Source organism: Mesoplodon bidens (assembly GCF_964165515.1).
Source record: "Mesoplodon bidens genome assembly, chromosome: 10".
NCBI classification, from domain to species: Eukaryota; Metazoa; Chordata; class Mammalia; order Artiodactyla; family Ziphiidae; genus Mesoplodon; species Mesoplodon bidens.
Genome location: NC_138172.1, coordinates 67554194 through 67566673, shown reverse-complemented (window position 1 = coordinate 67566673; position 12480 = coordinate 67554194). Strand labels below are relative to the sequence as shown.

The following is a 12480-nucleotide window of genomic DNA, read 5'->3' as shown; positions in this document are numbered from 1 at the left end:
TTTTAGGTACCTATCAATGTAATAATATAGAAATGAACTTAAACATGAGGTCGTTTCCCCATAACACCTGGGAGCCTCTCCCTTCAGGATCCTCCCCATGGGAGAACTCTTTCGAAGCTGCGTGGGATAATTCAGTAATGGTCTCAGGAGAGCTGCTGAGATGACGCCAAGGCCCGGGAGAAGTCAGGCTTTGCAGGTGGGACTTGAAAGAAAAAGAAGGGCAACGCACTGCCTGGAACCCCAGGAACTGTTGAGCAGCAGATGAAGGCTCCCCGTGCTCAGGCTGGGCTTCCAGTGCCATGGCCCGGTGTCAACCAGGGAGGGAACCAGTGCAGGAAGGCACTTCCTCCTGAGCTCGGCACCCCCAGAGCCTCGGCTCCGTGAAACCAGCAATTACCGAGGTGCCTAGATCTCTAAGTCACTACCCCACTCACTGAGCGCTAAGAGTCACACCCAGGTCTGCCCAACACCAACGCAGCTCCTGCGCTTCCCCAGGCATCTTCTCAGACAGAAAGAGTCACAGAGACAAGGCAGGACGATGAGGTGCTAAAACCCGGCAGCCAGGGCCCCGGGAACCGCAGAAGCAGCCAGCCCCACGCTAAGGCTGGAGACCCACGGAGAGCAGAGGCTTTGTTGGGTCTCAAGCAGCTCCTCCAGCCTCATCCTCCATCACTCTTTTTCCTGTCTTCCCCCTCGATCCCCTTCTTTCCTCCTCTTTATCCCTCTCCCCACCATCCTCTCATTTGTCCCCCTCTTTCTTCTCACTCTTCTCCTCACTTCCTCATGGTCTAAGATACTGAAACTGAAGTGTTTTTGAAACACTGTCAGTGGTGTTACATGAAGCTTTATTTTTCCTACTTTTTTTTTTTTTTTTGCGGTACGCGGGCCTCTCACTGTTGTGGCCTCTCCCGTTGCGGAGCACAGGCTCCGGACGTGCAGACCCAGCGGCCATGGCTCACAGGCCCAGCCGCTCTGCGGCATGTGGGATCTTCCCGGACCGGGGCACGAACCCGTGTCCCCTGCATCGGCAGGCAGACTCTCAACCACTGCGCCACCAGGGAAGCCCCCCTACTTTTTATTTGATAAATTATGATTGACTTTTTAATATGTCTTGACAATAAAACCTAAATTTAGTTGCCTTTTAATTTTTGTGAGCCCTTTTATTTTTGTGAGCCCTCTGGTGTATCAGCATCCCTAAATAATGCGTGCGTGTGTGTGTGTGTGTGTGCGTGCGTGCGTGTGTGCGCTACTCCACCCATGCTCTGGGTACTTACTCAGTGTGGCTGACAGCTCAAAATCAATTAATTTTAACAGCAACCAGAGGAACTCAGATTATATATGAGGAAGAATTTCCTCATACTTAGACTACTGCAGTAATCTCCTACCTAACCTCTCTACCTTCATTCTTTCTCCACTTAATCCACCTTTTTGCACTATTAACATAATCACTCCTTGCTCTAAAACCATCAATGGCTATCCACTGCCCAAAGAACACAGAGTACAAATTCCCTCACCTGGCGTTAAATGGCTTCTATCAACCTACCAGGAATTTCCTAACAGTGGTTTCCAGGAAGGGAAATTGTGAGAAAACACTCTTCTCCTGGAAGTATTCATATACAGGCCAGGTTACCTCACATAAGGGATGCTAAAAAGAAGTAGTAGCTGGTCTCCAAGGAGGCCTCTCTCCCTCCCAGTGAACCATGCCTCTTGTTGTTCATACCCTTGTGTAGCCCTCTCCTGAATCTGAGCCGGTCCTATGACCAAGAAAACACAAAGTGACATTGTGTGACTTCCAAGATTAGGTCATAAGAAACCTTGCTATATATGCCTGGGTCTCTCAACACATTCACTCTTGGGATATTTCTGCTCAGAACAGCTGCCATGCTGTGAGAGGCACAAGGCACACGGAGAGGCCCCATGTAGGCACCCTAGTCAACAGCCAGCATCAGTGCCAGCCATGTGAGGGAGCCAGTGTGAACAACCAGCCCAGCTGAGCCTTCAGATGACTCCTGCCCTGGCCTCTACTTGACTATAGCAACATGAGACCCCAAGTGAGAACTGCCCAGCTGAGCCCAGTCAACCCACAGAATCATGAAAAATAATAAAGTGACAATTCCACTTAATAATGTTCTAGATGAGCCAATAAAAACTAACTTTATTAAATCATGACCCTTGAGTACATGTCTTTTATTTTTATTTTATTTATTTATTTATTTTTCAGGCCACGCCACACAGCATGTGGGATCTTAGTTTTCCAACCAGGGATTGAACCTGTGCCCCCTGCAGTGGAAGCCCAGAGTCTTAAGCACTGGACCACCAGGGAAGTCCCTGGAGTACATGTCTTTTAAATATCCTATGTAACAAAACAGGAGTTCCATGATTGTTTCAAGAAAAAGCAATTGTGCAATTGTTTGAGTTGCAAGCTAAACTAGCCATTTTTTTCATGAAACGCCATTTTTACTTGAAAGAAAAGAATAATAGACAAATAAATTATGATTATTTAGATTGGGTATTTGACAAACTTTCTCCTGAAAATGAATGAAGTGAGACTGTCACTTCAAGAAAAGAAACTGACAGTATGTTACCAACAATAAAAATCAAGCTTTCAAGAGAAAATTCAAATTATGGAAAACTTGTATCCACCACTGTGAGCTTCACAGCTTCCCAATACTTGAAGGCTTTTCTGATGAGATCAGTGGTCTTAATATGATTTACTGACATTGTAAAATGAAGCATGTCAACATTTAGATCTATATAACTCAGTAAACCAATTATTTCTCAATGACCAATTCAAAGTAAAAGATCCATTCAAAGTGCAAGATGGGCCAATGGATTATATGTCGCAAAGTATGAAAAGTTTGTTGATAAGATTTCAGACTCCACATTCCAACTAACCTTTAAGAAACTACCACTCATCCAGTTTTGGTATAGTAACAAAGAAAAATATCCACAATTATCTGCAAAAGCTATTAAAATATCCCTCTCCTTCTCAATTACATATCTGTGTGCAGCCAGATTTTCTTCATATCCTTCAGCTAAAACAATGTACTTAAAGAGACTGAACACAGAAACAGTTATGAGGGGACTTCCCTGGTGGCACAGTGATTAAGAATCCGCCTGCCAATGCAGGGGACACAGGTTCGTTCCCTGGTCTGGGAAGATCCCACATGCCACAGAGCAACTAAGCCCGTGCACCACAACTACTGAGCCTGCGCTCTAGAGCCTGCGAGCCACAACTACTGAGCCTGCGCCACAACTACTGAAGCCCACGTGCCTAGAGCCCGTGCTCTGCAACAAGAGAAGCCACCGCATTGAGAAGCCCGCACACTGCAACAAAGAGTAGCCCCTGCTCACTGGAACCAGAGAAAGCCCGTGTGCAGCAACAAAGACCCAACCTAACCAAAAGGAAATAAATAAATTAATTAATTAAAAAAGAAGAAACAGTTATGAGAATCCAGTTCTCTTCTATTAAACCAGACATTAGCAAAAATGTAAAACAATGTCACTCCTCTCAACATTTTTGTTTTGGAAAATAGCTATTTTTCATTAAAAATGTCATTTATGATAAATGTAATGGATTTATTATTATATCAAATGAATTCATAAATTTGTAATTTTTAAAACTGCCTCAGTTTTAATTTCTAATACAGTAAACAAAAGTTCTTGAGGTCCTTAATTTTTTTGTTTAATAGTTTTTTTAAACAAATTTATTTTTGGGACTTCCCTGGTGGCGCAGTGGTTGAGAGTCCGCCTGCCGATGCAGGGGACACGGGTTCATGCCCTGGTCTGGGAAGATCCCACATGCCGCAGAGCGGCTGGGCCCGTGAGCCATGGCCGCTGAGCCTGTGCCTCCGGAGCCTGTGCTCCGCAACGGGAGAGGCCACAACAGTGAGAGGCCCACATACCGCAAAAAAAAAAAAAAAAAAAAAAAAAAATTTATTTTTGGCTGTGTTGGGTCTTCGTTGCTGCATGCAGGCTTTCTCTACTTGCGGTGAGCGGGGGCTACTCTTTGTTGCGGTGCGTAGGCTTCTCATTGAGGTGGCTTCTCTTGTTGCAGAACATGGGCTCTAGGCGTGTGGGCTCAGTAGTTGTGGCTCTCGGGCTCTAGAGCACAGGCTCAGTAGTTGTGGCGCACCTGCTTTGTTGCTCCATGGCATGTGGCATCTTCCCGGACCAGGGCTTGAACCCGTGTCCCCTGCATTGGCAGGCGGATGCTTAACCACTGTGCCTCCAGGGAAGCCCCCTTAACAGTTTTTAAGAGCATAAAGTTGACTTCAAAATAAACCAGGCTTTCTTTCAAGGTGGCCAATCTGACGCCCAGTTTCTTCAGGAACAAAGCCAATCCTCAGGGATGACTTGCTCCCATAAATGAGTATCCTTGTACAGCACCATGTTTTTAGTACCCACTGAGTCTCTAATGTCTCAGAAATCTTTCTGTGCATATATCTTCTCTCACCAACTAGGTTCCACTCACGGGCCATGGGGACAGCCAAGGACTACATCTGAAACCATCTGTCACAGCACCTGGCCCACAAAAGTGCCTCAGATGGGAAAGACTAAGATGACAACACCAGTTTTTGGAGATTAACACTGAAAAAATCTGATAAAGCTATAGCCTCATCTTTGCCAGTGGAAACTAAGGAAGAAAACTTCTAGCTGGGGCTGGGAGCTCAAAGCTAAGGGATGAACAGGACAACCGACCCTGGACATGGACAATAGGTGCCACTGTGGCTAGCTGCTGCTCAAACAAACGACAAAGTGAATCGAGTCAATGCAGCAGCTTTCCCTGCTCAGGGAAAACTCCTGCAACTTCTCTCTCGTCTCCTCTCAGAGAACCTCAGAAGCCTCCCAAACCCTCCTTCTTCCGCCTTCACATTTCCTTCAGAGGAAAGAACTTGGTATGGGCTTCAGAACAGGAGTGGCCCCCGCCTCAGGCCTTCCTGCAAGATCCACAAACAACCCGACCCCCGCAGACTGACAGACACATGGGCTCAGCACCCTGTTTGGCAACAGGAAAACTCACGGGGTGTTAAAGGCAGAGAAAGGGAAGTGAAGTCCATAAACAGCTAGTAGAACCACTGAGCTTCAGAGACTAAAACAAATCAGAGAGGGGCCCACGTTTCCCCTAGCCCCCAGCAAGGACCCCACCATGGCCTGGCTTCCCAGATAGTTGGGACAACGAACATCAAATTCCCTGGAGCTCCCCTTCTGAGAGTTTACAAAACCTGCCAGGCATCCTGAGAGCAAACAGGGAAACAGCAATGCAAAGCACAGAGCATTGTTCTGACTCTCGTGAGGACCCGATATCCCAGCAGAGATGGAAGAAACAATTCCGTGTATCATGCCCAGCTCTCTCTCATACATGCCAGCAAACTACAGACCCATGAGACAGGGACAGAATCTGGTTTTTCACTATCATCATTTTCCAAGTGCCTAGTAATGTACCTGGCACATAGCAGGCACTCAAAAACGTTTGTTACATAAATGAAAGAAAAAGATGGACACTATCTTTGTGGCCTGGCACCCAAATAATATGGGCAGAGAAGAAAGTTTGTACATTTATTCATTCAACAAATACTTAGCATCTCCTCTGTGCCAGACACTGTCCTAGACACAACAGGAAACAAAATAAGCCCCCGCCCTTATGGAGTCTATGTTTCAGTGGGTGTAAAGGTGAAAATCTTAATGCTCCTCAAAAAAAAACCACATAAGCCATAGAATCAATAATTATTTAATAAGTGCCCACTATGTGCAAGTACCAGATGCAGTGACAGGCTCCTGGGATCTGGGACTCAGTGCTAGTGAAACCATTTCATCTTAGATGTGTCCGTCAGTTGTCAGAGGCCCCTGGGTAAGGAAAATGGGATTACCTCTTTGGTGCATCTGTCCTCATCTGTTGGTGAACAGAAGCCACTGCGTGAGTACCACGTGCATACCCCAAAACACCACGCAACGCTGCGGGATAAAAAGAAAGCCAACATCTTTAGCTGAGAGGCACCAGGGGTCAGAAAAGCAGCTCTGATACATTATAATTAAACATCAGGGCTCAGAGAGTGCTCCTAAGGCAAGCTGGCTCCTCCTCTGTCCCTCACCCCCGCCCCCCAAGATGTTGTGATTCTGAGCCTGAGTCAGCAAATATTTCCCAACCCTGGAAGTAGTCTGCTCACTTCCAAGTAAGCAGACACCGGCTTTGATGATTCTATCAGCGTGGGGCAGGAAGAGTTGGCAAGGTGAAGAAGAAGCCGGAGCCCAACACCCCCCCACACAGGTGGCAGCTCCTAAATGCAGACGCCCTGAGTCATGCTTGATTCTTTGACCAAAGCCCGGTGGAGAAGGCACTGGAGTCACACCCTAATCACCAGCCTCTGAGCTGTGAAGGCCAAGAACCATATGCCAAGGAAGAAGACCCACGTATCTGAAACCTGATACAAGGGGCCGTTTCCTCCCTGCCAGGCTCAAGCAAGTGCCTAGCTCTCCTGACACCACGGAACTCAGCTGCAAGTAGCTCCTCCCTCTGGATCCGAAGGCACAGAGGAGGGCCTGTAGTTTAGCTTCCCAGTCCACAGGTAACACCCTAGGAGGTGGGCCTCTGTATTTGGTGACCATACAGCTGAAGCAGCTGAAGCCTTTAGAAGCGACAGGGCCAGCCCCTCCTGAGAGAAGCTGCGCCACCCCAGGACATGCCAGGAGCCACGGGCCCTGAGGACAGCGTGCACAACAGCCAGGACATCTGCATTCTATCCAAAGAAGAGGCCTACCAGCTTCCCAGGCCAGCGCCCAACAATGGCTGTCCTCTCACCAGGCCCTGGGGGATGGGGTCTGAGGGACCACAGGTGAGGCTGGAAGGCTGAGTGAGGGCAATTCTTCCTGAGTGGGTGGAGGCACACACCAAAGAAGGAGGAAAGCAAGGAGAAAGGCAGCCAAACAAACGAGTGGTTCATTAAACTAAGGAGTTAATGGGCTACACCATCTGCAGAATAATGTCAGGGGCCTATCTGCCCACCCCTTTGAAAAAGAGAGGCAGGCTGACCCAAGCTCTGCAAACGTCACCGAATGGGCACTTGGTAACTGATGATCATGACTACCCACGCGGAAGATGACGTGGTGGACAAACTGCAAGAAGCTATCTGGCCAGAGCTTCTGGTGCACAAGCTGCTCCCCAAGGACTGGGCCTGACGTCCTCTCAAGCCCTTCTCACCTGCCGCCTCAGTAGAGAGCACTATCAATGGGTAAGCAGACAGAGGAGCAGCAAACGGCTCCAAAGAGTCAGGTAAAGTCCTGGGGAGCCACAGGCTGGACTAAATTACCACCAAATACACAACCCCAACTTCATCAGAATGACCCATTAAAGCCCCAAAGGGATGTTTTCCATTGGAACAAGGAACCCCTTTTAGTCCAGTCTGCCCTACTCCCCCCCACCGCCCAAGTGCTGCTTAGGAGGGGGCCCAAAGGGTTAATGGAGAGGGCACTGGCTCAGCCATCCACGACCCTACTGCTTTCACAGAAAAGGGTCTGTGCACAAGAGGGTTCCAAAACTTTAAAGTCTGGTCTGGCTGTTTCAGTTGGCTCTCCACCACAGTTCCCGAAGGCTGCCAATTCTGTGTCCAATTCTGGCTCAAAGACAGAGAGCATGATCCTCAAAAGAGGAGACCTAGAAACCTGGAGCCCAGTAAAACAACAGGCCTTCATTTCTGAACTGAGAGTGGGTCACGCTTTCAGAATCCTCCAAAGTCAGATTGGGCAGAAACATAGGATATGTTATTTCCTGAAGATCTAGGGGACCAACTTCAAATAAAGGAGCTCAAATTGAACGCATCTGTAAAGAACTTTCAGTCTGGCAAGAAGGTTAAAGATCCAGAAGCACCGTGAAGGTGGTGGGTTCTCTAGCCACAGAGAGGATGATCTCTGTGACTGGAAGCAACTCAAGTTCCTGACACCATCTTCCTAATGCAGCCCCACAACCTGTCCAGGCAGATACTGACTGGCTACGCCTGGGCAAAGGGAACAGGACTTCAGTGTCAGCCTCTCTGTCTTAGAGCCACAGGAAATGAAGCTCCCAAGGAAAACAGAGGGAGAAGAACCTTCAAGAGAACCTGCTCAGTTATCGACATCAGAAGCCCCAGACACATTCAGAGATGCGTGAGGGAAAAATCAGCAGGTGGTTTGAGTCACCAATAACAAAAAGGACAGATACCTGCCAGCCCCAGGGCTATCAGGCTGGCAATGTATTTCAAAACTCAAACAGGAAAAAAAATGTTCTGGAGCCAGTACAGAGGAAAAGGTTGAGGACCACAGGCATTCTCTGGGGCATAGATTCTGGAGACTTCTCTTAGCTCTCTGAGATAGGGCATAGTGTAGAGGGTGGGAATCAGGGCAGAGATAGGCTGAGGTATCATGGTTTAAAGGTGTACAGTATATCCAGAGTGTAAAGCCACAAAGCCCTGTTTCCTGGAAGGGGAAAAGAGTTGGATGAGGCCTCCAGCTACCCCTGGCATACACCCAATTCAGCGGCTGGTCTCTCCTCAAAGGTTCCTGGAAGTCAACAGACCCATAAAGGGGAAGTACTAAAGCTGAGATTGGAAGAATGGTCTACAAATTGGACATCATCCCTGATGCAACACCCCAGTAGATTCTCCCACACAAACATTACCTGCTATTTACCTCAGACATTCAGCGCCTTACTTCAGTCAGGGGCTGAACACCCACACGCCCACTCCACGGGTATCTCAACTGCGGGTCATGGGAAAGCAAAGTAGTGTCTGCAGCTAATGCTTCTCCCAGAAGCAGAGGCAAGGAACTGGGAAGGAAGGGGAGGTGGATGACAGGAATGCAGAAGGCATGACTGATTGGAAAGAAATCAGAGAGTGGAGCAAAAACAGGGCTTCTGGGGGGAACCTGGGTAGGAGGGGCTTAGGTAGACAGGGATTGCAGGCGCGGGCTGAAAAAGCCCGGTAACACCGCGAGGAAGATGATGGGGAGGGGTGATACTGAGAGGGGCCAGGCAACGGGGGAAGGAGAGGACAGGGATGGGAAAAGAGAGAGAAGACACAGGGCAAGGACGGGAGGACGAAGACAGGAGACAAGGATAACGAGGGGGACAGAGAAGATCTCCAAGGAGACCCTGGGTAGAGAGGGCAATGAATTTGGGGACACCAGAGAAGATATGAAAGAAGAGATCAGAGGCAAGGGTGGGTAGTGGGAGAGGACCTAGAGCCTGAGATCGGGCTCTCAGAACACAGAAGTGGGAGGAGACGGAGACACGAGGCCCAAAAGGGGGCACAGAGTCTGGGGGTTGGGGGGAGGCCCGTGGTTCGGGCTCAAATATTGATGGACGTCCAAAGGCTGGGGGAGCAGGGGAAGCGGGGCGGGGTGCCAGGAGAGCAACGGACGACCGCGACCCGCCCGGGCCAGAGCGACAGGAAGCGGCAGCCACTCGGTCCGCCGACCCCTGCGACTCTCCCCACTCCACTCCCCGCCGGGCCTTCCGCCCCAGCCGCGTTGCCCGCCTCAGCCCGGGCCCGCTGCTTCCCTCCGCTGCTTGCCTACCCGCTTCCCCGGACCCGGACTGACCTGTCCTGGCTGCCCTCGGCGCCACCGCCGCCGTCCCGCAGGCTCCGTAGAATCCTCCGGCTCCTGCCAAAACTTTTCCCATTAATCCCCAGATCCGCGGCGGCCGCGGCGGCCGCGGCGTCACACGCTGCGCGGCCTGGCCCCGCCCCACCAGGGTGACGTCACCGCGCAGCTCCTCCCCACCCTTCTCTCCACGCCCCCTTCCGCCCCGGCCGCGGCCAGTCACCACGCCTCCTGGAGCCTCCCCTGATTCTGCCACTCCGCCCACCAGCACGCTGCCCCGGGCCCGCCTGCAGCGCCCTCTGGTGCGGGACGAGGGCGCAGCAGCTCAAGGAGGAGCTGAGGAGGAAGCTCCAGGGCCAGTAAAGCAAGTCTGGCAAGTATCAATCACAAAAGAAAATTTAAAGCTGGAAGGGAACTTAGAGATCATCTCGTACAGTCTCCTCAAACTTCCAGTGAAGAAACAGTCCCAGAAAAGGTGCGTGACTTGCAGTGAGAAGCAATGCTGAGGTTAGAACCTGGATATCCAAATTCCACTGGAGAAGACTGTGCTCCCTGTAATTTTCACAAAAGGGTTTTGCTCCCTCAAGAGGCTTCTGCAACTAGAAATTTATGGTTCTGGATTTCTTACCTACCTTCCTATTTATCTAATAAACTTGCCCACCTAAATGGGGAGCACCCTTCTTACTGTTGTAGAAAATTCTGTTCTCACTTCTTAACCCAGGTCTTTAGGACCTGGAGGGGACATGTTATCCCAACCTTCAGATATACCATAAAAAGTTACCCAGCAGCTGGGGGGCAGTATGGGAGAAGATGGGTTTGCCATCTGGCAATGAACAAAACTTGACTCTATAGGTGTATGATCAATGGGTAACTTCCTCCTTTCCATCATCTTTAAAATAAAGATTACCTCTCCCCCTCTCCCACACTCCTAGATATCTGGGTAGTAGAACTACGAGTGCTTTTTTTTTTTCTTTCTGCTTCTTTTTTTCCACTTTTTGAAATGAATCTGCAGTACTTTTTTTTTTTTTTTTTTTTTTTTTGCTGCAGCATGTGGGGATCTTAATTCCCCTACCAGGGACCGTAACCCCTGCAGTGGCAGAGTCCTAACCACTGGACCAACAGGGAATTCCCTGCGCAGTACTTTTGTAATTCAGATGTCAACCTCCTTGCCTCTGAGATGGAAGAAAGAATGGGTTGTGGAAGTCAAAGCCATCCCTAAGATTTCTGCAAATTTCTCGGGGATTTATATTCTCCTAAATCTCTCCGCCTCCAGGCTCCAGCTTCTGCCAGGCTGTCGCAGTCACACAGTTCAGAAATGTAGAGATGAAACTCAGCCCTTCCTGAGGACTGCCCACACTTCTTCCCACACAAAACATTCATGGGTATAGATGTTATGATGCTCTGGGCCCTGGGGAAGGGTCACGTAATACACTGCAAACAGTTTAAACTCACACAGCTGACATTTTTTTAAAGTCCTTTCTGCACTGGCGGCGTTGAGGTTTTCTGACTGGCTGTTCACTCCTTAGAGCCTGGTCTTTTCCCAAATTACTACCTCTCCTCCTTGCCCCACCATTCTCTCCTCTATCCCATTCTCTCCAGAGAGAAAACAAATCCTTCCCGCTTTCCAGGCACATCGCTTCATTGCTAGAGTTCCTGCCAACACTCATGCCCTAGAGATTTCACTTTCTCCCCCCTAAAAGTCTCATTTCCCCTAATAAAGACAGCTCCTTCCCTAAAAGAAATTCTGGAAGCACTGTTAAAATACTACATTTTTCAGCTCATTTCATTTTCATATTAAAAGGATATATAGGGCTTCCCTGGTGGTGCAGTGGTTGAGAATCTGCCTGCCAATGCAGGGGACACGGGTTCGAGCCCTGGTCTGGGAAGATCCCACATGCCGCAGAGCAACTGGCCCCGTGAGCCACAATTACTGAGCCTGCACGTCTGGAGCCTGTGCTCCGCAAGAAGAGAGGCCGCAATAGTGAGAGGCCCGCGCACCGCGATGAAGAGTGGCCCCGGCTCGCCACAACTAGAGAAAGCCCTCGCACAGAAACGAAGACCCAACACAGCAATCAATCAATCAATCAATCAATCAATCAAATTTTTTAAAAAGCCACTCTTATTAAAAAAAAGGCTATATAAAAATATATACATATATTTTATTTTTATTTATTTATTATTATTTTTTTTTGCGGTACGCGGGCCTCTCACTCTTGTGGCCTCTCCCGTTGTGGAGCACAGGCTCCAGACGTGCAGGCTCAGCGGCCATGGCTCACGGGCCTAGCCGCTCCGTGGCATGTGGGATCTTCCCGGACCGGGGCATGAACCCATGTCCCCTGCATCGGCTGGCGGACTCCCAACCACTGTGCCACCAGGGAAGCCCTATACATATATTTTAAACTTAAATCAGTTAGTTTCTGTTACTTGAATCTAAAACAGACTAACACAGCTTCCCCAAATCTTCATTTTGACTAGATTTGCCCACAGGCACAGCTCACAGTGGGAAAAGTGGGTCCCTGCCAAGCCTCTGCAACCCTTTTCAGATCAGTCAGAGAGCTCAGCTACCAAAACCTGCTCGGATGCCCAATTACAGTGTAACTGAACAATAACTTACAGTGTGGAATAAGGCTAGACCTGCTTTGAATTAGATCCGGTCTCCTCCACAGCCATTTCAAGCTCCAGCCAGCAGGTGGAGGCCTCCTTAGCTTCCTGAAAACGGCCTCCTCAGCGTTCCTCTTCCTCCCCCTCTCACCTACAGCATGGGCCCGAGAGGCAACTTTCAGCTGGCACCTCTTTGGCCTGGGTAGACACTGGTCTTGAGGAAGAGGTGCCTTGCATATCCTGGCAACAGTTTGCAACAAACCACTTACATTCCAGCCAGTTGCCTGACCTCCCCAACCCTCAGGG

General features: G+C 49.3%; 1 protein-coding gene across 3 annotated transcripts in view; it reads right to left on the bottom strand.

The window, feature by feature from the left end:
• PPARD (peroxisome proliferator activated receptor delta) overlaps positions 1-9711 on the bottom strand; it is a 79129-nt gene extending 69418 nt beyond the window's left edge. For 2 of the 3 annotated variants that reach the window (XM_081245672.1, XM_081245670.1), the window contains exons 1-2: positions 9571-9711; positions 5871-5955 (exon numbers count right to left, since the gene is read on the bottom strand). The gene's annotated coding sequence lies outside the window, so the exon portion shown is untranslated. The remainder of the gene's footprint in view (positions 1-5870; positions 5956-9570) is intronic. The other variant, XM_081245671.1, reaches the window with a different exon arrangement.
• Between the last annotated feature and the right edge of the window lie 2769 nt (positions 9712-12480).